The following is a 25,678-nucleotide window of genomic DNA, read 5'->3' as shown; positions in this document are numbered from 1 at the left end:
GCAATGCTTAGTTTAGCATAAAGGATTAATACTATTTACCAAATAACTTCTTTCACTTTTTGCCAGACAGTGAGAACTAAGTATTTTCAAGGAAAACAAAATGCACAAAAGTTTCCCTACTGCTTTAAAGGATCCATTTTTAATTATGATTTAAATCAATTCAGCTTGACTGATGTCCTAGTTTGCTCCCACCAATCTGCAAGCTTCCCCGTCCATGACCAGAATGAATGTTGCAAAGTTTCATACTGATGGGTAGTAGGGAGCTGCTAGCTCACATAAATGATTTCTCATGGGCATCAAAGGCCTGTACAAGTGCTTTCCCTAACAATCTCCTCGTGATGCTCTTGGGAAAACTGATTATTCTCTAAAGATGGTAGTCTGGAATAGAGTTCCCACTCTCAATTAACCTGGGCTGGTTCCAGCTAATGAAGTGGAAGGGAGGGAAAAAAAATAAACAAGATATATTACACTACTTTTAGCATACAACCTTATTTATATTCGGTACAAATTTAGGCTGTTTCCAACTATAAAATGAAGATTTGATCAACATGTAGTAAAGTTAAATTCAGTGAACAGTATTATTTTATTTGCAGTGTCTAAATTAAAAGTGTCTTTACAAAAATAACGAGCAAGTTACATTCAGAAAAGGCAACTGCAATCTAAAGGTCTTCTCTAGATAAGTTTGGCTGAAAACAGAGATGGGAGAAAACATGTCAGTCCTATCCTCAAGAAGGCTGAGAAACTACAGGCCAGTCAGCCTCACCTCAATCCCTGGGAGGGTGGTGGAGCAACTAACCCTTCCAAAACATTTAAAGGTGATTGGAAGCCATCAGCATGGATTTATGAAGGGGAAATCATGTCTGATCCCCTTGTTAGCCTTCTATGAAGAGATTATTGGCTTGGCAGATGAGAGGAGAGCAGTGGATGTGTTCATCTCGACTTTAGTAAGGCTTTTGACACTGTCTCCCATAACATCTTCATAAACAAACTGATGAAGTACAGACTACATAAGTGGACAGTGAGGTGGACTTGAAAACTGGCTTAACTGTCAGGCTCAAAATATTGTTATCAGCTCCAAAATGTCCAGCTGGAGGCTGGTCATCAGCAGCATGCCCCAGGGGTCAACACGGGGTCCGATACTGTTTAACAACTCCACTCATGACCTAGACAGTGGGATAGAGTGTATCCTCAGCAAATTCACAGATGATACAAAACTGGGAAGAGTAGTTGATAAACCAAATGAACACGCTGCCATTCAGAGGTACCACAACAGACTGGAATAACAGGCTGACAGGAACCTCATCAGATTCAACAAAGAGAAGAGCACAATCCTGCTCCTGGGTAGGAACAGACCTATGCACTGGTATATGCTGGGGCCTGACCAGCAGGAAAGCAGTTTTGCAGAAAAGGACCTGACGGTCCAGATGTATAACAAGTTGACCATGAGCCAGTCACGTGCGGCAAAAGGCCAACAGCATCCTGGGCTGCATTAGGAAGACCACTGCCAGCAGGTCAAGGGAGGTGACCCTTCCCCTCTGCTCAGTACTAGTAAGGCCACACCTGGAGTGCTGTGCCCAGCTCTGGGCTTCTCAGTGAAGCCCAGGGAGGGGCCACAAAGATGATAAAGGGATTGCAGCATCACTGCACTGTCCTATGAAAATATGGGAATGATGGTGCAATAATCAGGTTTCAATCTCTTTTGGTTGCCACTATTTCCTCTAATGCATGGTTAACATTAAGCCTGTGCAACAACAGCACATTTAACGTACTCCACAGAAAGCAAAGCAGCATGTCCCCACCACACAAAAATGATTAAAGAGATAACACCATACGTTTTGTGTCCTGCAGAATGTTTTAAAATATTTGGGGATTTTCAAGAAGGAAGGATGACTACTCAACTTCTGTTCTTTCAGTAATTTTAAAAGTAATTTAAGATTTTTGTTTTCAAAGAAAACAGGGAAAAGGAAAAAAAAAAAAACCCAACTGCAAAGAAACAGTAACACACTGACTTCCATTCTTACGTATGACAAGCCAAAAATACTCTTGCAGTGACACTCCACTTCTGCTAGCAGGTATGTCAGGGGTGATAGGTTGTTTAGTTTTTCCTAACAACATAGAAGCTGCAACTATTTGCAGATCACACAAGAGAATGTTGTAATTTCTTTAAGGACTGCGTTCATTCCACTTTACCAGAGAGCAGAGGTAGCGGCTCTCGGTTGTGCTGAGAAAAGGAAACTACAGAGCTCTGAAAGTGTTCTGCTGTTGAGAAACACAGGCATGCAATCCAAAGAAAAGCCAAGTCAAAACTTACATAATCCCCACCAGAGATGGGTTCCCTAGAAATACTCTGTTGTATGCTCATAACTCCCTATGAAATAACAGCCTACAGTATCCATGCAATATTTAAAGTAAAGGATAACAGACATTTTCTTCATGACTGTATTTGATTTCCTCATCTAAGTGTTTAAATCTACACTGGCTCTAACACCACCTACAATTATGCCAACACTTTGTCAAAAATAACTTCACATCTACAAAAAAAACCCAAAAAAACAACAAAAAAAACCCCACCAAAAATCCCCCACAAAAAACCAAAACCACATCACATATCTATCCTAACTCACAGTCAGGAGAAACTCAACATGCTGGTATTCCCCAACACCATCTAGAGGGGGTTAGCAGAGAGCACAGTGAGGTGTGAATAGGAAGGGACAGAGACAACACCATTTGAAAAGGTGAGAAAGTCTTCACTTACTCCTCACAGAATTCCTGCAGAATATAAAACATTTTCTGGTTTATTTACTTTCTAACCCACTCCATCTTCCCTATATATTTATTACACATTTTCAATGCCCTATTTAACTCTGTGGGGTTTTTTTTGTATTCTTTTCCCCTAGAGCATTACTAATATTCAAAAAAATTCTATTCAGTTTTACACTGTTCTCTTGTGTCATTATTTCTTTTCAACCTTTTAATCTGATTGAGTTATGCCTCATATTCTATTTTCCTCCCTCTCAATGCAACAAACTCATACACAGCCATAGGCATATGTCAGCACACTCTGCTATATAACAATATCCTTCTACTCTTTATAAAGATCTTACCTTCTCTGGCCACAGCCTTTCATTATTTATTTAAAATAAATAATTCCCACTCCTCTAATCTTCCTCTAGACTCTAGTTCCCCACCTGTAAGTTGCTGTGTGATCTGACACCAACCCAGCAAAGCATTTATACTTTTCAACATCTTTGTAATATTTTAAACTAAACATCTCCTTAACTGCTTCAGCAGATCAGAGCAGAACACTCAGCATCCTGAAGAACCAAAGTTTTCCTTCTATCAACTACACAGAAGATTTTTTTTTTTTTACTTGAGGCACCTGCTCTGAATCTCCCCCTGGAGAAGCTTCTCTCACACACAATACATTGAACAAACTTCAAGGAAAAAAAATAGAAAATTAAATACCAGAACAAAACCACAAGACTGTTCTTGCCCCGTCATCCCATAGTACCCAGAGATTTAATCCTTCTGGGTTTTTTGGCCTCAGATTAACCTGTAATGCATATTGCATGCACCATCAACCAGAATAAGTATTATTTTGGTACATCTGTTTTCCAGAGTCATGATACTTACCTCTATTTATTGCAGTAGCCTTCATGCAGGTCCTGGTTAATTATTGTTTCTCCCTTTATTTAGGAGTCTATCAAAACCCCACAGGTAACTAGTAATTTCATTCCCAAAGTATTAAGAAAACAGAATGATTTTCCTGCTTAAATACTACCCATATCTAACGAGCAGGTTACTATTTCTTCACGTGTCACAAAGCAGGAACAATAGCTGTAATGCTTTACTCCTTCAGGTTAATTGAAAATCTTACAAGCCTTTATCTACACACCATAAACTTTAATAGAAGTGTCTTCCATCATAATTCACAGGTTTAAGTAGCTATGCATGTGACCCCTAAACTCATACTGATTACTTCAAAGAGTCTGTAAAGTTTTAGAAGGAACAAAGAATGATAACACACTGGCATGAAATGGAATAATTGTAGAGATTAAAAAAAGAAAAGAAAGAATCAGCTGAATTTTTGTTGTTGATTTGTTTGCTTACACTTGGGGAAGGAGAAGTACTTTTTTGTGATATTTGGGGGGGGAGGAGGGGGAAGCACATTTTCTTCATTGGAGGTATTTTTTCTTGTCACCGCTAAAACCCGCTGCATGTAAAAGTAAGTTTGTCTCTTCCTGGTTTTTGAGACTATTTTAGTGACGCACAGATAGAAAAATTGCTCTGCTCTAAAGGCTCTCCTCCCAATTCAGAAAACAAAGTCAAAAAATAAAGCAGAGGTCTCCATCCATGCCTGTACTTTCATTATCACATTTTTATAGAGCATCTCATATCACTTGGCATCTTACTTAATGTCTCCAGCTTCTGGAATGGGAGGATAAGAGCAGAAACTGAGCTTTCATTTTATAAGCATACTTTCCTTAAGGAAGAAGCTTATAAATATGAATTTGTAATTTTCCAAGCCCAGAAGAACAAAAGTGGCTGGCAACTGCAACCACCAACATAAAGACTTTGTTTCAAATACATAGAAAAATAAATTATGGTTTGAAACTATCAGCATATCATTTAATTAGCTTTACCACACATGAATTAAAGAGCAAGCTCTGACAATAGGAAGCACAATTAAATTCTTGCAGATTAATTTCTTGCAAATGAAGCATGTATGGTTTGTAATCTTGGTTTGAATATATGAGAGCACTCTGATCCCTTTCAACATCTGTAAGGAAAGAAGAAAAGGTGAGAAAAGCCCAAGCCACACATACTGTGGAAAGGGACACATCTGGAAAGAAAAAAAACCACTAGTTTGGGTAAAGTTGGGGTAGGGAACAGGGTTGAAATAGAATTGTTCCCCAGTCTATCAACAGGCCTTGACTTGGGACAGATCCGATCCAGGTGCTGGTAACAAATTTGCTGCAGTGGATAATCGTTCATGTCAGTGCCATTTACATATATGCGCATACATGTGCACGCACACATACAAATTATATATATGTATTTGATTACAAGCTGTTACTTGTTTATGCTTTTCTCTAGTTGATTGAGGAACACTACTATCTAATCTCTCTCTGAAATTGCCTGGGAACATGTGTGATGTAATTTCCATTAACTGAAGTATTTACACTGAGACTGAACATCTCTCTGAAAGATATGCCCTGCCCTAGCCAGAAGTTATTAGAAAGAATAGATTAAATCCATCTGACTGTCCTACTCACAGTGTCAATCTAGATAATATAATGCTCCTTCCTACTTTCACATCAGTAATGGTTGAACTTTGCTATTTCATATTAAAAACAAGAACAAGGAGGAGAAAAACATATATTTTAAGGACCTATAGAACTGAAGGTTCATGTGCATTTCCCTCTACTTACCTCTTCTCTAGAAGACCTTCCTTAATGTGAATTTCCAAGCAGCATGAAGTTCTAAAATATTTAGTAGTCATCAATTTATTTTTTTTATTATTTTCACCTCTCCTTTTCAAAAAGACACAAGTTTTATTCAAAGATCTCCACATTAGCATGCCATCCTCTCTCCACCACACTGCAATTCTTCTGCAGATGATAATATCAGTACCTCAGTCCTTTACGAGAACAAAAGACAGAACACTGACCTATGGGTCAGATGCTTCATGTAGCTGTACTAGTTTAACTGACAGTAGGACTGAGCCCAGCTGCTTAAAAAAGCAGCAAGTAGATGATCAGCAGTAAAGGAGAACGCTTTAAACATAAAGATGTGCAACAGCAGTGAGGGAAATTTAGAACTGACAGACACTCTCTTTCAAATTTGCCTCAATCTGAAGGGCTCATTTGCCTCAAATGAGGCAAATGAGCAAGTTTCACCATAAAACTGTTAAAAATGCTCATTCACAAAGCATTTTGGTTAACACCTACACTTCGACCATATTGTTTTATTACTCTCTTAAAACACTTTTATTTCTACATTATTAAATAAACGAATGTTAGAATGTCTCAGTGTTATTAGCTACGTATGTCAGCCTTGATTCAAGGAAATAATTCGCTATATATGCCTTGCATTAGATACTGAGCCATTTGTACTGTGATTTAAAATGGAAAGGACACACCTGTTATCAGTCATAGCATTGGGGTCTATACTTTCAACCTTCTTCCAAAAGACCATCTATTTTATATCCACTAGGCATGCTTCTCTACGGGTTTGAGTTGGAATAGAAAATGAATTGTAAGAAATGAAGTAGGATGAGAAACACACATGGTCCTCAGCTGCCACATTCATTTGGATTTTTTTTGCATTAAAATCTAACTGTTCTTTACCGATCCATTCTGTGACTTGAGTGCTGCCTCATTTCAGAAATTAGTGGAAAGCCACAGAAAGTGACTCCAAACCTTTCCATATCAGCAGTATACCTTGAACTTGAGACGGGGGACTTAACTACTGAAACAAAACCAATATGGACTCCAGTGATGAAAACATATATAGGTTCTCCCTCAAGCAGTTCTGACACAGATGGAATACACATCACTGCTTACCGGTCCAGATCATCAATGTTAAAACCCAGATACCTAGGCTGACTCCCTTTTGTCTAGAAATCCCTCCTGAAAACATCAAGATCAATTTTTTTTGTAATTATATTGGAGGGGTGGGGGGGGGGGGGGCAGGGAGTGGAAATCATTGAGGTCAAACTACATTCAACTATGTTGACATGGTTCTCTACCACAAATGACCAGCTACTGCTATCATCACTTCAGTCTGTTTACTGTAGTTTAAAGCTGAATATTACAGAAATGCAAAGTCATCAAACAATAATTGTGCAGAGAAAAAACACAGTTACTAAGATTTCAAAGTTCAGGTGATACATTTTAAAGTAATATGCAGGAAAACTGCATATATTCAAAAGACTTGCTAAGAAAACGGAGTTCATTTATCATAACGAAAATATTCAAGTGAGGAGACTTCAACCTGAATAGTGAGCAAGCGGGGAAAATAAGCTAATGTCCTACTTCAGAGATGCATGCTCAGGATAGGTGTGGGTTAGTCCCACACAGTTAGCTCTAAACACAGTCTAGACACTCTCACACACAATAAAAGTTCTTCCATTTTAGAAGCATGTTCCCTATCTCATCTCTTCAGAGAAGAAATAAATTCTTCATTAAACTTTTTAAAATGTATTTTTATATAGATAAAGCTTGTGTTTTAATCTCTTCTGTGTGACAAATTTCTGTTGTTCTGCTCTCTTGTGATGAAAACAAATGCAACAGAGGGTGGATTCTCAACTGCTCTTCATTCTTTTAATATTTCAACATAAAAAAGTAAGAGAACTACTATATTAATAACAAAAAGTGGTAGAACACTCCACTAAGGACAAGCGTAATTCAGTGTCGCATGGATTACTTCATAAGGGCAGGCTGAGGAAAACAAAACTTGCAAGCTGGCTACAGACAAGATGACAAAAAGAAGACATCCTTGAGCCCAATACTTAGCAAACATACAAAGACTTTGCATCAGCCCCTATTGGAGATCCCTTGGTGACTTTAGAATAGAGAACAACCGACAAACAGAAGCAAAAAAATCCAGCAGATGGCTCTAAATGAGGAGAACAGAGACAGGTGACTAACTAGTCTGAGAGAAATAAAAATAAAATGGGAGCAGTGCCACAGTATTATCATTTTTGTTGAGCCACCTGGAGAGGTAGCAGGCTTATCAATGAATGCCAAAAATGAGTAGTGCCCATCTGCTCACCCTAATAAATATCCCTTACTAGAAAAAATATAAAAGAATACGATTCCCTCAGCACTGCTCACATGCTTTCAGCAGACCTGTTTGTTTAAAATATTTATTTGGGTCTTACATGACTTAACAACTACTTGCCTTGAACACAATAATGCTTCAAAATGACCCTTGGAAGTACATGGCAAGTCAATAGCTGTAAGAATTCGCACCAGAAAGCTCCAACAACCTCCTTTTAAATAAACAAAAGCTCTTTAATTATCACTGCCTTCAAAATGTCTTTAGAAAGATATCTCTAGCCAACTGAATGGACTGATGGCAAAACCCTAAATGAGAGGGACAGTTCATAATTCGAAAAGTTAGTACTCCTCTGGAGATAACAGCAGTGGAAAGTATCTCCATTCAAAAAGAAGTATAAGAACCATGGTACAAGCTCAGTTTACCTCCTCTGCTGGCCTCCCCAAATGGCAACAAGTACCATTCTTCTGCTGATTCTAAATGTGGATTAGGAAAGGAGGTCAAAGCTGGCAGAAGGTGAAATGACGAATGCTCAGGTCTCTCAAAGTACCGCTACAAAAAGAAATGGGATGCAAGAGAAAACTAAAGCATAGAGGTTGGTTAGCCTTCATGAGTTTGAAAGCAAAATGCCTCTTCTTTAGCACTAACCTTTATCAGCTCCAAACATTGTTTTTGCAGTGAATGGAGGCATATGAGTTTGGAGCAGAAATTCAAACTTGCTAAGATGGAGATACTTCCAAGGTGGCCTTTTGATTCAGAGGTATATTTATTTTTCATAGATGACATGCACAGCTGAAAAAAAACCAAAAACCAACCCTGTTCTGTTTAACATAATCAATTCTACCACTTCAATAAAAGCAATTCAACCACATAAAACTGTCTGCATTCACACAAAGTTATCCAAAACAGGACAGGCCTTTATATGTTCACCACCATCTTTGCAAATACAAAGTTATCGTACTACCTGTGCGTAAATGTTTTGCGCTTAATTTTGCCTTTCATGTGGCAAAAACGTGACAGAATTTAACTTAAAATATGCTTATGTAAACATTTATGAAGAGAAAGGAGAACATGGCAAAAACAACAAAATGTGAGCAAACGTATCCACACAGGCCAGAGTTCTGTAAATGTCTGTATGCATGAGGCCAGAGTTCCTTCATAGTTACTACAAGAGATTTTTAAAAACTTCGAAACACCAGTTTTAAAAAATGCCCATACTAAAACAAAGCAAACATATACTGCACTGGGTGCAACACAGAAAAGCTATGCACCACTGAAAGCTTACTTCTCTGTTCAAGTCAATACTCAGGAAACCAATTTCTTCAAAATTAAAATGATTTTGATTGTGTAAATTTCTTTAAACTTGGTTTTCTTCAGAATTTTGTATCTCAACAAAAGCTACAAAATTCTGACCAACTGTTCCTGGGATTGAAGCAGGACACTTGGTTCTTAAAATCTCAGGCACCTTTACCAAGCACCAGTTGCAAAACGCAGCTCTTTCAGCTGAAGCACAAAAGACAACACTCTAGCCATGCACATTATTTCCACTCTTTTGTATTCCCTGCATTACCATGAACCCGCAATCAAGTAATAAAAAACAGCTAACGTGATTTGGTTCATCCGTGAACTGACCCACACTTTTTGAAATAACGTGGGTTAAGGGTGGGAACTCTTCAGATAAAATGCCAAACGGAACTTTGTTTAAATCCAAATGAGCAAAGCCTTCCACCAAAGCAAATAACCTCTCCAGGTCAGGTTACAGGATTTTAACTACAGTATTATTCACATGACATCCCCTTTCTAGTCCAATAAAAACAGCTGTTTGGTTTTTCTAAATAAATATTTTTTTTATGAAACAGTTGGAGCAAAGCCTGCATCACTGAAAACTTGAATGTGAAACAGACATCCTCAATTTTTAACTTCTATTATAAAAATGCATCAGGAGAAAATTTAAAGTTCCTATAATATTAACTACCCAACATTAGTAGCAAAATATTCCTTCTATTCCTTCCTTTAGCTTACTGCATCTTAGTTTTAAAACATCTGTGTATCAACATGGCATGAGTAAGGTACATCACCATGGCAGACAGATCTTGCCTGTGCTACAAGAACAAACAGGGGCAGCTAGTATCCACAGCCAGATAATTTTAAAAGGCCTTGGATATGGCTTTGCACCCACTGTTGAAGGCTTCTCCTCATACCTCTGAGAACAGTAGAAACCAAAAGTTAAAGATACAACACATTTTCTCATTTTATCAAGCATTAAATTGTTCTCATTATGAAAAGGAAAAAAGCATGACCGTAAGCAGTATCACTGATCTATAGTTACACAGCCCACTGAGATCATTCCATATACTTTTATAATGGTCTTGTACGGACAGGATTCATTCCAGAGCAGGGCATCCTGCCTCTAGTGTGCATAAAGTTCTTAATTTATTTAAGAAGAAACTGTAATCACCTAAGCAGATATATTGCTAAACTTTAACCCTCAAAAACATTTCACTTTACTAAAAACCTGCTCAAAAAAACCCCACAACAAAGTTTCAGCATTGTCTTTAAAAAGCAGATGTGCATGACAACAACAAAACTTGACTCAATTCTCCAGGTCTTAATTTTACACTGCATTTTACTTATCTAATCTGTCTTGCATTCACATCTGATTAAATACAGCTAGCTAGTAAGAATTACCCTACCCAGACCTGAAAATATTTCGAATTTGGGCTCAAAAATCTTCCTAGGAAGAAACTATTTGTCTCAGTGGAAACAGGTTCAGGTGTTGATCTCTTACGAGATGAAATTTTACAATACATAGCGACCATAAATTGTTACAGTTTTGTTCAACAGATCTGTTTCTTGAATGTATCCAGAATTATTCAGTAGCTGCTCATCACAATGCAAAGGCAGGGGTTTTCTTCCCTTTCCTTTCCATCCAGGTTACCAGATTTAATAACTGTCAGGGACAGCCTCCCTGAAAATAAAGAACTGGGTAACTAGCCCACTCATAACACTTATGCTTCTGGAAGTCATCATTTATAGAAGTACAACCAGCAGAAGGATCCATTCCAATTTAAATATCTGAATCAGAGGCTGAAGGGCCAATAGTTTGCAAAAGGTATTACTTTCATATAAACAGAACAATCAGTGGGTAATCAATGACACCGCAATTACAAAATCTCAGTTTTGTCATGTACCACTGAATCTTTTTAATAAATGCATTTTGGCTTATTTCTACTCACAAACACAGGTATTTTGTGGAAAATGGCTTTAAAAGTACAATATTTACCTGCTTAAAAAGATTCCTTCCTAAGAGAGTGGACATCTGAAATGGAATTATTTGAGCCACATTGGAAGAATAAATTAAATGCACGAAATCTTTGCTGATACTGGCACCAGGTTATTTCAGCTCCCACTCTACCTCAGGCACATCAGAGTCTTTCTAGAACAACAGTCCTAGTGCTGGCAAAGTTCAACCAGCCTGCTATCAAGACAGGTGAACTCTGTTCTCTGTCCTCCTATACCAGAAAACAACTCGTGTCAGCTGAATCAGGGAGGTTTATTTTTGTTTTTAAGCTATTCTGTGTATCCACTCTAAGGGTATGAATCTAATTATATGGCCTTATCATAGTGTGCTAGCAGGAGTTTTGTTTAAATACTTCTGCTGGTTTTCATGGCTAGCTTGGAAAATGAGGAAACTTCTATGAGCAAAGCAAACAAATGAGCAAAACAAACCAGATGCTCTTTCTGGTGCACCGTAGATGAAAGTTTTCAGCTACCCGGACATCCTTAATTATTTTCCTCTGTTGAGTTAATCTCATCTTGGAGCACTTGGCATTTCATTGAGAAAATAGCTAGCGCTTTTTCTTGCAACAATCAAAAAAGAGTAAAGGCATGAAATGAACTTAATATCTTTTTCTATAGCATCTAGAGAAGCCAAGAAAGGGAGGTTTTCAGGTTTTTATGCCACTTGTAAGACATCCTGTTGCTACTAAGTAATGGCAGAGAGCTATCTTAGCTGCAACAGTCAGCCCAGAGCCTTTACCCCTGAATATTCAGGAATCAGCTTTTTAAAATTATTTATATCATTTATTACCTTATATAAGAAGACACGATGATGATGACTAGAAGATGCAAAGATCACTTGCATTACATAGCAGTCACCAGTGCCTGGTGTACATTCATTCCCCAGGGTGTGGTTTATTTGTATCTAGGATTTTAGTTCAGGATCAACAGAGAACCCTCAAGAATTACCATAAAAATTCTGTAGTTTTCTACAGAAAGGATGCTTCACATCTTGGTCTGTTTATGCTCTGGCTTCCTATGAGGGTAAAAGCTTGAGAGCCTAGTTCCAAACACAAATTACAGGTTATAAATATCAAAAGGTGCTGGACAGGCCATCGGTAGGGAACCTCTCTATTAGCAACCATCAGTAGGAAATACCACCACGGTTTTCTAAGAATTTTGTATTCACATCTGGTGATGAGATCTTTATATAATATCATCAGTGATGCTCTGAACGGATACAGTTTGACAGCTGCAAATCTTAGGTACTACGCAATATTACATTTTAAGAGTGATGTATAAGACACCATTTCATGATGTAAATATATTACCCAATATATGCTTGGCAGACCAGCATCTTGAAGGACAGCCTCTAAAAATACTACTAGCTTGTCATCTTATTTTTTATACAGCACCTCATATTTCAAGCAATGGAAAGCAATTAAATTTGAAATCACAGCATTCTTTTTTTAAATAAAATTACTCTGAATATTTCCAGTAACAGAATAAGGTCACCTAAGTCCAGATTCTGGCTTGACCAAGCACACCTGAGGCATGATCTCCAAAAGGCAGGCTGTTTGGTTGCAATGGGGGGGGGGGGGGGGGGGGGGGGGGTGGTGTGTGTGTTTCTGCATGCATGCACATGGAGAATTGGGACTGGAAAAATACATCCTCCTTTGTCAAAACACTTCAAGTGGCATAGAGGATTTTTCCACGTACTATAGTGCTCAAGCAATCAAACTGGCATCAGGTGGCCCACTGTACTAATTGTTCAAGCATACATTGGGATATTGCCACTGCTCCAAAAAACTTTAATAGAAGCAATGGGAAAGGGATACAGAAAATACAGCAAGAGTTGCATTTCTCTACCACGTTTTGGAATTGCAATAATTTCCAGGGGAAATTACATTTTTCCCTGGAATGGGAAAAAGGGATACATCCAATTCTCAAAATGGGTAATTAACTACTGCTGTTACTGTGGCTTCCTCTCACTGGTGATGCATACCACAAAGGAGCAGGTTTCTCGGTACCAGTGGAAGATTACAGAAATAAGAGTTTTAAACACCCTTCCAAAACTGCAGGGCTAAGCAGATGAGCAGTATAAGGAAAAGAGTTTGTGTTGAACCTTGCTCTCAGGATACATGAGCCCTCTCTTTGGGTTCAGTCATTCCAATTTAGTCCACTCCAGAAAGAAGTCCGAGCTCCAGGATAACATGATCCAGAAGCAAAGAACCCAATGGTTTAGCAGCTGGAATTCTCCTCCACATCCCAGTTGCTCACAGCATGCACACCCTTGTTTAAAATCTCAGTTATAAGTCCTCCACAGAATTAAGGTTTCAGTTATGGTGAAGGTCTACCTCCCACTTTCTAACTTCTCATGACAGTTACAGTCTCCTGAGGAGCAAAACTGCCCACAAGGAATGCAAAGCCTCATGACAGCAAGAGATGAACAGTCACAGAGCTGGGCTTAGGGGTGACAGGACTTAACACCTGCTAAAGATAACAATAACCCCAGGACCAGCCTCCTTGAGAAGTGAATACAAACTTTACTTCAGTAATTCATAGAATTACAGAATCATAGAATGATACACATTCAAAGAGACCACTGGATGTGGCCTAGTCCAGCACCCTGTTCAAAGCAGGTTGCTCAGGGACTTGTCTAGTTGGGTTTGAATGTCTCCAGGGATAGAGTTTCCACAACCTCTCTGAGCAACCTAATTATAGCTAATTTGAATTTAATGCTCTCCCCCATGAGTTCCTCATACAAGGAGACCAACAAAATACATTTGCTTGCTAACACACAAAGCCAAACCTACAACTGAGCTAACTCGTATTTTCAAAAAGGGAGAATGGCCAGAGACTATACAAAAGCAAACCTTGGGAAAGATTCAAAGGCGCACAAGTATCTCAACAAGTCACACAAAGAGAAATCGCACATTTATACATCCACTTCTCAGGTCTTAGAAACCCCATTTACTATCTACCTTGTCTATGCCTGACCTGAAGTACACAACATACTTCAAATGCACTACCTTTTCTTTTCTTTCTGCTTCTAGCTACCAACACAACATACTGATGGACTTTTCAACTGTATACGGTGAAGACAACAGAATTCTCCTGCAAAGCTGCTTATTCATAGCACTGAGAAAAAACAAAATATGCTGCAAGATTTCTCTGTGATTTCTATAGTAAAACAAACAACCAGAATTTAAAAAAAGTCAAAAATTAATTGATTTCTTAGACTTCTGTTTGTGAAGTTATTTTTCTTAGTTTTGGATTTATATTCCAAACATCTAGAATATTTCTACTTCAGAATTTAGTTGTGGCAAGTACAGGGTTAAAAGCACAAAATAAGAACAGCTTTCATTTAAAAATATTTCATTTGAGATCTCATATCACCAACAGAGATGTTCATTTGAGCAGGAAACTTGATACATTTATGACAAGCTATTGTGTGCTTTTCCAGATGATGGCAACACGCCGACAGCCTTAAAGAAGTAGACATGTTACGGTAAGGTTTATTGTCTAAGCAGCCTTCTCCCTCTGCAGCAATCTAACAGCTTACATTTACAGTTGATTATCATTTCTAGTAAATTCCAACATTTGCTAATGATCTCCAAGACTGGGAAAAATAGTGTCTTCTGTCTCAAGCCCTCTCCTGTAGACAAACTATTCTTCTAAAATAGTCTGAAAGACAACACATGCACTTCTTTTTCATAAAGCATCCATTCTCAGTTCTTTTAAAATATTTCAGACAGCACTATTCTCTTTTCCACTTCTGTAAGATGTGTCAGCCAACAGAACATAAATCAACTTCAGGGTAAGGAGTTTACAGTAAGCTTTTTCTGCAAGCAGCAGAACCAGCAAAACTTTATTTCAGCTGTGTCTAGAGGCAAAGCTTGTTTGCAGATTCAGTGGTAAGGGACAAATTCATCCTGCTATGTCTGCTTTAGCTGAGGCATTAATAGGGTCTCTTTCCTTTATTAAGCCCTTTATTCTCACACACCACCTGTAACTTGCTGTCTCTGGCGATCTGGACATCCCTTGTGAAATTTGACTGAAGTGGAAAAAAGAGGGCTTACAGCAGATGTACAAATAACCATCTTGCAGCTGTCATTTCCTTAGGAATCTATGCTTAAAAACTGGAATATTTAAGCATAAATATTAAACTCAAGAGTGTCTTCAAAAAGTGATGGTAAAACATAGCACCCAGCAACAACTTAACTGAAATTAGCACTCTAGTTCTCAAAAACGATATAGCTTTAGACTATTCTCACTGATGAAGGTTGTTGCTAAAGAATACACAGGCAATCTGCCACTCTGGATGCAGATTACACTTAGGTATATCCATTTCATTTCTTTCATATCATTCATCCAAGATGCTCACTGCTTTCACCAGGTTGCAACATGTTTAAATGTGAACAGATTGATTAACATCCAGAAATCTGAAAGAAGCTGCCATTGCATTTCACTGTAGATGGACATGGATTACTGGAGAGACTTTGTAGAGTCAAACCACACGTGCACAGAGGGGCTGTGCAACACCAGCTGCACGTTTCTCTGTGGGTTATCCTGGGTAGAAGACCAAGAGTCATTGCTTTTTAAAGGTCTGCTTTTTCATAGGTGTTGGGAAGTATGACAGCAATGATGATAATTTTTTGAAACAGTAGACTACAAGGAAACAATAAACTGCTACATCAGAGCCACAGAAGTCGATGAACTGACATATTCAAACAGAAGAAACCAAATCCCAACAACTAATCAGTAGAGGTCAGATAACTATTCTCTAATTACATCCTTGAAAATCTTGTGGCAGTCAAACAGCAGGTTTGTGAAAGAGCCATAGAAGTTTTCCCAACTTGTTCAATAAAACCCTGACCATTTACCTATGCTGTTTCAAGATAAATAATAAGCAAGATATGATATCTTGTTTCACAATACATTAAATAATATAATAAACAATATTTTTCTGCTTTTATTCCCATTTGACACCAGAAAAGTAGACCACATATACATTTTCATTCTCCTGTTTTGTAGATTTGTACCTTAAAAATATAGTTCTCCTTCTAAAAGGAGTCACTAATTTTTTGAGTAACAAAGGCAAGCGAGAAAAAACATTTGCTTACCTATGTCCCTTCTCAAATGCAAGTGCAGAAGTAGCACTATAAGCTCATCAATCAGCAGCTAGAGACAAAAAAATAGCTACTTAGATTACTTACGCCATTCCTTTTCCAAGGTCTGGATGACTCCCTAAAGCATACAGAGATATTCTTGTAATGCATGTCCCCCAAAATCATTGTAAATGATACACAATCACACATCAGCATGGCCTGAGCATATGTCGTGCTTATTTAAGAAGGTAATAATGTCTGCCTCAAAATAGCATATGCTCTGTGCTATGTTGCAGTTGCTACAGAAACTTTTCTTGTAAAGCAGCAGAGAAAATACTACCTAAAACCTCAGCATCTCGTTAGTTTAATATTTAATGTTGCTTCAGTACCTCTTAAATGCTCCTAAAAAAAAAAAAAAAAAAAAAAAAAAACCTCAAGGCTCCTTTTAATATTTTTTGACTGACACAGACCTAATTTTTTTAGGTTAGTTTTCATTGACAGGTATGCAACTGACATCTTAGAGAATCCCTATTTATTGTGCTAAAAATTGGGTGCAAACTATCAAAAGTGTAAGCAAACCCAGGTGACAGATTTATGGCTAGTTAAGCAACTGCTAAATTGAGAAAGGCTTATAAGCTAACACCCCATTTTCTACCTTGGTATTTATACCTACTATTCCTATTTATGCTACTGCTACATAAGAAGCCTGGTAGCTTTCATAAACTCTTAGACTGTAAATTGTTCAGACTCACAACAGGGTCTGCCAATATTTGCTAAGCAAACACAGGACACATCTACACAGAATCTCTGCGTCCAGTGTCAATACCCACAGCCAGCCCCCCCCCACCCCCCCCCCCCCCCCCCCCTTCTTTCCTCACCCCAAACAGTATCTTAACTTCATCAATTGCCACATCTAAGGCATTGGGGCAGCTCACCTAATAAGGTACAACACAGCATGGATTAATGTAACAGAAATCTGTTTGAGGGTAAAAATGTTTCAAATGCTCAGATGAGACATTTGGCCATTCTGAACCACGACTGTGCAATGGCTTTGCCTACAAACCTGCCGCAAACTTGCCTTTATGCAGACAGGTTTCCTCTGGTTGCCCCTCAAGCTTATGTAAAATGTAAAGGCACCTCCCAACATGAAGCTACACTGCTTTACACAATTTAAAAAACAAACAAACAAACAAAACCAAAATGGCAGCATTACTAGAAATACCTTCAACATGATCCATGATGAAAACAGTTTATTGGACAACTAAGCATTTAACATTAGAGAACCTCCTTTTTGCTCTCAGGCATAGAAAACCTTCAAAATATGCATTTTTAACCTTTAACATTAAATATAACTTAAGGCGGGGGGGGGGGGAGGCTGCATATGGTTAAAAAGTAGACATACAATAAAGTTACAACCTACTCCCTTTTTCGGCATAAAAATATTTTCAATGACATAGAAATAGATCTGTTTTATGTGTAATACAAGATGATGAGAAATGATGTTATAATTAACAAGAAAGAAGAAGAGGTTTAGCAGTAAAATGTCTAGCTTTCAAATGAGGGTCCAGCAAGGAAAGCCAACTGTGGGTACTTCTGCACTTGCCATATCATAAATACACAAATATATTGGTTTATGTAATTACCATCTCAGTAGGTAAGACACTAGAAAAGCCAACATACCACCATTTCCCAAGCTTGCTACTAATTAAATCATATGCATACAGGTTCAATCCAAGGATGATCAAAGTTAATGAAAAAAATTCCCATTTAATTCAATGAGCTGTGGATCAGTTCCAGACAGCTAGCTGCTACTCTATCCTCTTTCTACTTTATCAAAAGCACTCCAACAGTATGAAAATGAAGAGGACTCCATATGAGTCTACAGATTTTGTATCTCCCCTCAGATCTGAATTTTAAATTAATTATTTGATAGTTGACATAGAATTAAGTAATCTTTTCCATAAAGCTATATCAGAGGCTACTCCAGGTTTTGAAGGAAAACAGACTACTACTATTACTGTTACATCAACAGCTTTAAAAGATTTCAACTATTTCTTTCACATACAGGTTTACCCTCATTATAAATGTATTTATGTGCCACATTGTTCACCACTCCAGCAATATATTGCCATATCTGCACATGGAAAATGTCAGTCCAGTATACTGGAAATAAAGCACTAAATTTATAAGGCTGCCTAAGGTTAATAAAAAGATAATCTAAAGTCATATAAAGTCAAAGACATAAAGAATGAATGTTCAGACCAAATAACTATCTATTTTTAATTAAATTTGAAATGCAATGTCACAATTGTCAAACAACTTCAGTATGCTGGACATTACATTTATAAAACCAATCTGAATAGCCTTTGATTCGATTGTTGTTAACAATGCTTGTTCATATTTTATTTTTCACTAAATGCTTCTATTAAAAATGAGAATTTAATTTCAGCACCTCAAAATTCAGCTCCCAGTGCTGCACAGATGCTTAGTTCTGTCTCTTTGTAGTCAGGGTTTCAGCAGACATCCATTCAAATCAGCCTAAAGGCTCTCATTTGTTTAAAGCAGAGATAGACAGGAATTGCTGTAAAGTCTTTATTTGGGAATCCAATACATGCATCACTACTATTAGCCATTGCATAATGTCTCAAATCTAATGAGCATTGCATAGGAAATTAAATAATAATAATAAAAATCTTTTCTGTTCAAGAATCAAGAGTCAGTTAAATGAAAACTGAAGTTGCCAGCTTTCAATAGGAGAAATGGTGTCTATGCCTAAAACCTCACATTCCATCTATACAGGGACACAAGCTTATATGAAAAATGGTGTTTAGACATAGTTTCAATAAAAGTTGTGGATGCAATGCTGCCTAGCTGGCCACCTTACATCCTTCCTACTCTAAAGACAGATTTCAAGCATTTCTTGTTGGAAAAGGCATTTTCGTTTATCAAATCCATCACATCCAAGCTCGGAAAGGTTTGTAGGTATAACCAAAGATGTCTACTCTTAGCACCTCCTTCTACTTCATGTTAGAGAACCACATTAAAAACAATGCAAAGGGAATGGTGTTACTACAGCCTTCATTACGTCATGTCAGGTCTCCATTGCTGTAGCTGCTCAGAAGCCCTGGATGTCTGTGCTGCGCCACTGGGAACCTTGTGACCAGGGAGTCAGAGCAGCAGGATTTTATTCCCATGCAGTGCAAAAAAACCCTCATGGAGCCCTGAAATCGAGAATTGGAATGTGAAATGATCTCCCAGTCTGCTTGCCCATTCTCACTCAACCCCTGTCCAAGACTGAAAAGAAAGGTATCAGAAAATGATGACTGAAATTCCTACCATCTTTCTTCTGCTTGGCTTTGCCACAGAAGATTTCTGCAGAGCCACTTTTAGGCATCCAATTAAAAATGATGCTAGCAGATTTTTTTTTTTTTCCACTGGGTCCAGACATGTAAGAAATGGTTCTAAACTCAGCTCTTGACTGAGTACAGACATAGCTGCAGGATAACATAGACTATTATAGTTTAAGATACAATGAGTAAAAACTGATTCCTATAAATTTACCCAGGCGCTAATACTGCTCTTGAAAAACACTTGAGAGACTTTCTTCTACTCTAAAACACTGCTGTAGGCTCACTTTCCTTAATAAGGGCCCATTATCTCTGAAATGTGTAAATGGGACTGACAAGTTGTACTAAGAAGTAAATTCTATTTACTCCGACACTTTTTTTTTTTTTTTACATAATGCAAAAGCCTTTATTGCTTTGGTATGATTCCCTACCGCTGAAGCTCTTTTCTGTTGACTGACTGAAATAGAAATCAATGACCAGATTTGTTTTATTCTTCCATTTATGTGCTAGTGATTTAGGCTGTTGTGTTCCCTTACCATTAATGGGGTTTAGAAGCAGAAGACCCCTTCATCTCTCAACAACTACTAACCCAAAGTCTTAGGCTAGCATTGCAAATATATACTATGTTACAGCAAACAAAATCTGTTTAGAAACTCTGTATCATCATTTACATTGGATCCAAAATCACGTGGGTTGCAAATACTAATAAAGCAGGAAAAAAATAAAACAAAAGTATAGGAAAAAGCAGCTAGCCTACACAGAGTGCAGTATTGACTGGCATATTGTAAAAGGAAAAAAATCAACCCACCACATAAGTTTCTAAATGACACAGTTCATTCCAACCCATTTAACCTACACAAAATGCCGGATGCACACGAACAGCAGGATTTGCAGACAATACAGACAGCTCTGCCAGCAAGTCTCACACAATCACAGCATCTGTCTCAATACAGTTGGTCTCACAGCAATACAAATTTCAGAAGGTAAAACAAAAATGAGGTAAGATTGCACTGCTAAACATTTTCAGTTTGGTTGCCTTCACCCTGGTCTTTTTAGCAAACTTATTCACTATATATACTTTCTTTTTTTTTTTTTTAACTACTCTGGTGTTATTTCCTTGATCCCAGCACTCAAATTTACCACAGGTGGATGGATAATGTATTTCTTCAAAATCCCACATTGACTATCAAGCCTGTGTGCTGCCTCATCAGTCTTCCAACAAATTGCTGGGCTGCAAGATGAAAGACTTTGCTTTTTTAAGAACAAGTGTACTCAAGACTCCTCACAAGAATTAACTGCCTAGCCAACCTCCATTAACAAGCTTAAAAATTTTACTTTGTATATACTATGGTTATGAATGTATACAGGCTACCAAAAGACAGAAAACCTGATTTGCAAATATTCTACTTACATTATGAAACATTTTCTGTAACTGTAGCTAAAGAAATGCATTAACTATGTTTAAAGCCTAAGGGTAAAAAAAGTGTAGTCTTTTTTCTTAAAAATACTTTAACTGCAACAACTGACACTGAATTATAGACAATGCTGCTGAGAAGTTTTATAATAAAATCCCTCAATTTAAACTTCTGCCTATTCAAATAAATACAAGTCAAATTCTGACATGGATTTGCTTAATCCTGTTCTAATTTCCTGATACAACTGTGCTCTGGTTCTGTTAAAGCTTATGGCTAGGATTAATTCATATGTATTCAGGCACACCTACCTTGTAACACTGTATTTGATTATGCCTGAACACTACTACCTTTACAGCGTTCAAGAGGTGCTGACATCTATAAATTGTTAAAGGAGAACTAGTTCCAAGATATTCTGTAGCAAGCAAAGCAAGGGAAGTATGACTTAAAATACATATTTAAATTGTGTCTTCATCCAGTCCTGCTACCACAGGATAAAAAAAAGTTTGAAAGTGTTACAGTAAAAAGAACAAAACTAGTATCACTAACATCTTTCTTTGTCACTAATGCTAGAAAATAGGACATATCTGGGTCTATGGCTCACAGCACCCTAGGATAATAGGCTCCCAAGCAGCTTCCTGCTTTATTGTCTTTAATGTTACCAGGTAACATCTCCTATAAGGCTTGCTAATGTTGATGTACTTACTCCAGATAAAGCACAGCACAAAGAACAAAAGAAAACCTTTGTTTGAAAGGCCTTGAGAAAGCCATATATTTTAATTACATCAGTGAACCCTTCTGTGGCACCAGATACTTGGAAGTCACTCTTCCCTCCAGAGCAACCTCAGTGAAAGGAAACTTAGACAGACCTCAGGATACACATCTCGAACTATGGCACCCAGAAGTTATTTCTCCATCCAGTCTTTAGAGAACAAAGGTAACAGCCCCTCCTCTTGCATTTTGAGCCAAGATATACACATTGACTGGGTGGAAGAAGCTATACAAGTTAGGCAAAAAAGAAAACAATAACATGAAAGAATCAAATCTTTATTATTAATGAAGAATAAGGTGTTGTTATAGCTCAAGGTCACATATGACAAAATAATCTTCAGTTAATGCCACGTCCATTACATACTGAGAGATTCAAAATTAAAACATAATAATTGTTCTTATTTTTTTTCTTTAAAACCATTTGTAGAATTGCAATTTGCAACGTGCTGAAAGATCAAGTTCCACACAGGCCCAGCTCTGTCACTCAGGGTCTGGAATGAGAGCAGTCAGAGGACACTTGGATCAAATGAATTCCTAATATCACGTGAGGAAATAGGATTTGGTAGAACCTGCAATAGCTCTTAAATACTGTACATAAAAAAAAAAAATCATTTAAAAATAAACACAGGGAGTCTGATAAAAGAAACCAGAATAACATGGTGTTCCCACATACTTAGTTCAAGTCTTCATCTACCCAGCAGAGTTTCTGTTTGTAGAATGAATATTATATTAAGAATATAATCTACCACAAGAAAACGATGAAAAAATGACATTATCAGAATAAGATACATCAGGAGTGGAAAAGTGGGGGAATAAGTAACACAGTCTGTGCAGGGAGGGGGAGGGACAGAAGGGAAACAGAAAAAGCTAACCTTTATCAAGCAACATCTCTATCTGTTCACAACAACTTTCTTCCACAAAACTTGGCAAAGCTACTGTGCCAACATAAAAAGCAAGTAGCTTTTCTAAGTTCAACAAACCTATAGAGAGATCTCTTATTTAATTACCTCTTCAATATCTGATAATTTTACAAGTGCAGTACCATATCTGTCCATTTTAGAATATTATCTTCCCACGGGAAGAGCTGCTGTAATGCACTATGCAATTTTTCACCCTGGAAGTAATTAGTATAATAAACTCAAAGGTAAAACAAATGTTGCAAAAAAGCTATGTTTACAGCCAAAATAAATAAGAAAACAATGAAAAGATTATGCTAATACTCTCAAAATTAAGAACACTCTCAGTGAAGGTCTTGAACACTGTCTTGGCAGTCAAAATAATTTTGATATCATACACAAAAAATTTAAAAGAAGCACCATTAAATCTCTGTGAGAACCCTGATAATTTGCTCTGTTTATCTGTTTTTCTCCATTTTAGATGCAGCACACTTACTTCACCAGGAATCATCTCCAAAAAAGGCAAAAGTTAAACAATTATGAAAATCACCTGCATAAAGATAAATGAAATAAAAAGAACGTATAGTGCCAGGAGAGGGGGGAAAAAAACCCCCAAACAAACAAAAAACCACAAAAGCTGATCTTGGGCAAAACTGATCCTAGGCTACAAAGCATAACTGAAAAAGCTAATCACAGAAATTCTAGAACAGGGAGATATTTAACTCAGGACTCCAGACAGATGAACTCTCACAAATCTTCCCAGAACGCTACTTTAAACTATTTTTTCCCCCATTCCCCTTTCCTGCCTTTCTGCAGAATGTTAAACCCATCCCTACAGGAAAGCTGGCAGCTTCATTTCATATGTCTGCATCCCCACCTAAATCCACCCTCATCACCAGTGTGAAATGTATGTTGGCTTTCGCAAAACGAGAACACTGAAATTTGCCTAACTACTGCATAAGCTATGTCCCGAAAGGATGTTTGCCTCACTGCCACTAAATTAGGCCTTAACGTGGGAAATATGTAGTTGATATATTCCAGACATCAATTGTATTTTATAGTTCGTAGGCAACAAGTGGGCACAAGCAGAATATATAGCTTCTTCTGATGAGATAAGACATCCTGTAACTCAAGTAATTAAAGGATGTGTAGATAGATTTGTGAAAACACAGAAAAACAGACATATGGACTCAGGGACGAGTGTAACTGAGAACACAAGTAAGAAGATACGGAGTGATTTGTTAGCATGAGAACAGCATTTTGGGGGTCAAAGGTTATTTGACATGAAAGATACGAGAAGAACAAAGGAAAAACAGAAGTTTAATGTGAAAATATTGAAAAGTGCGACTGGAGGAAAACGACAGGGTGAAAAGTGCAGCCAGAGGACGACTACTGACTTCATCCCTTGCAGATCCCCGAAGGCCCCTCCGAACCACAAGAGACGCGTGCAAGTGGGCGTAGTCTGGGGTGGAGTTATGTTAATAGATACCTGAAATATTAAAATAACCCCTTGGAAACGCCACGAACACAGTGTATAAAAAGACGAGTTCGGGTATAACCAGTGCACCTCTGGTTTTGACGATGCGCCCAGCGCTGTTTGCCTTTGTTCTATAATAAACTTGTAAAATTCATGAAATTCAGCATGAGTACATTTCTCACACCAGTTTCAGTTAAGAGACAAAACTTTATGAAGAGACACGGACACACATTGCCTTTAGCTTATTCTACTTTGGGAACAGGAACATAACAGACTGTAAGGTTAATGGTGGGATTTGTAAGGCCATAACTATTGCCTCTCAAGAGCTCACTGAGCTCACTCCCTATTCACCGGAGCATCCTATGCTGGATTCTAACATACATCAATTATGTGGTTTGTAAAGTAAGGAGAACCTAATTCTGCCACCTGTTTTCACACTGAACAGCAACTTATTGTTTAGGTAGTTGGACAGATTTCAAAGGGATTATATTCAAAGATATGGACATAATCCAATATAAAGATGATAAATTTGTCCTCCAGAAGATTATCATCTTCTACCTATCTACCTATCTTTACATCTCAAGTCTCATTATTTTCTTTGTCTTTCTATTAGGAGTAAGGAAACATATGAATTCTATATTGAAAGCGAAATTAGATAGTTAACATACCTAGTTAGCATACCTGTCTTTAACAGTTGGTGAAGATGAAGAAAGATTTTTTATTATTATTAATTAAAATGGAGAAGGAGTGAAAACTTGTTATTACCTGAAAAGGCTGGCAGTGCTGATGTCAAAGATAGATTCAGAAAGCTAAATTTATTTGTAATTACTTACCCGCAAGCAGAGACAATCTTTCCTCAGTTCTGCTTCCTTTGCCTGTTAGCTTTAGCCAGTGCTTTGTTTCTTCTCTTCCAGGACTGGCTGAAAGACAAATTTTGGCACAGTCACCCCAGATATAAAAACATGAAACAGAAATAAAATAAAGTTCTGTCTAGAAGTGTGAAGGCATGTACGGCAATATTGACAATTCACTTCATCTTACAAATGCATTAGAAGCATGATATATTTAGAAACAGGTCCCTAATGCACTAGCATGAACGCTGGCCAGAGCTCTGGGGACATAAAACTGATAGTGACACAAGATGAAAGATCAAAAATGTCAAGGATCATGTAAAATTAAGTTATCTTAAACTCTACCATTACTACAGTTTGCTAATATGGGTATTTTTTCCTCATTTAAATGAAAACATTGCTCCATAGTTTCCTCTCCAGAAATATTCTCTTTAAACTTCTTTGCTTCAGCTTCTTATTTAAACTGTTGGGTTTTTTCCTGGACCAAAAGTCCAAGCTAACAGAACAAAAAGTCATATGGATATACAGCATCATATAAAATGAAAATGTCTTACAAGTGGAAAATCACATTCCCCCTCCTGTCATCACACAGACAGGAAACTAAACAGATAGCCTACTTACAATCCACTTAATTCTTGCTGCTTTACAGATGCATTGTAAACCAGTTTTGCTTAACCTTTCTTTCCCTAAAAAAAAAATAAAAAAAAAATTAGTGTCTTCCACACATCCCATTCTCAGAGGTCACACCTTTC

General features: G+C 37.5%; 1 protein-coding gene across 1 annotated transcript in view; it reads right to left on the bottom strand.

Moving 5' to 3' along the window:
• The window catches only part of FARS2 (phenylalanyl-tRNA synthetase 2, mitochondrial), a 249,822-nt gene that overhangs the window by 218,250 nt on the left and 5,894 nt on the right, over positions 1-25,678 (bottom strand). Inside the window, exons 4-5 of the mRNA XM_030041709.2 lie at positions 25,548-25,612; positions 24,909-24,995 (exon numbers count right to left, since the gene is read on the bottom strand). The gene's annotated coding sequence lies outside the window, so the exon portion shown is untranslated. The remainder of the gene's footprint in view (positions 1-24,908; positions 24,996-25,547; positions 25,613-25,678) is intronic.

The sequence above is a fragment of the Aquila chrysaetos genome, chromosome 18 (genome assembly GCF_900496995.4).
Source record: "Aquila chrysaetos chrysaetos chromosome 18, bAquChr1.4, whole genome shotgun sequence".
Lineage (NCBI taxonomy): Eukaryota > Metazoa > Chordata > Aves > Accipitriformes > Accipitridae > Aquila > Aquila chrysaetos.
Note: the sequence above shows the minus strand (reverse complement) of the source record. Positions and strands in the feature narration are given on the sequence as shown.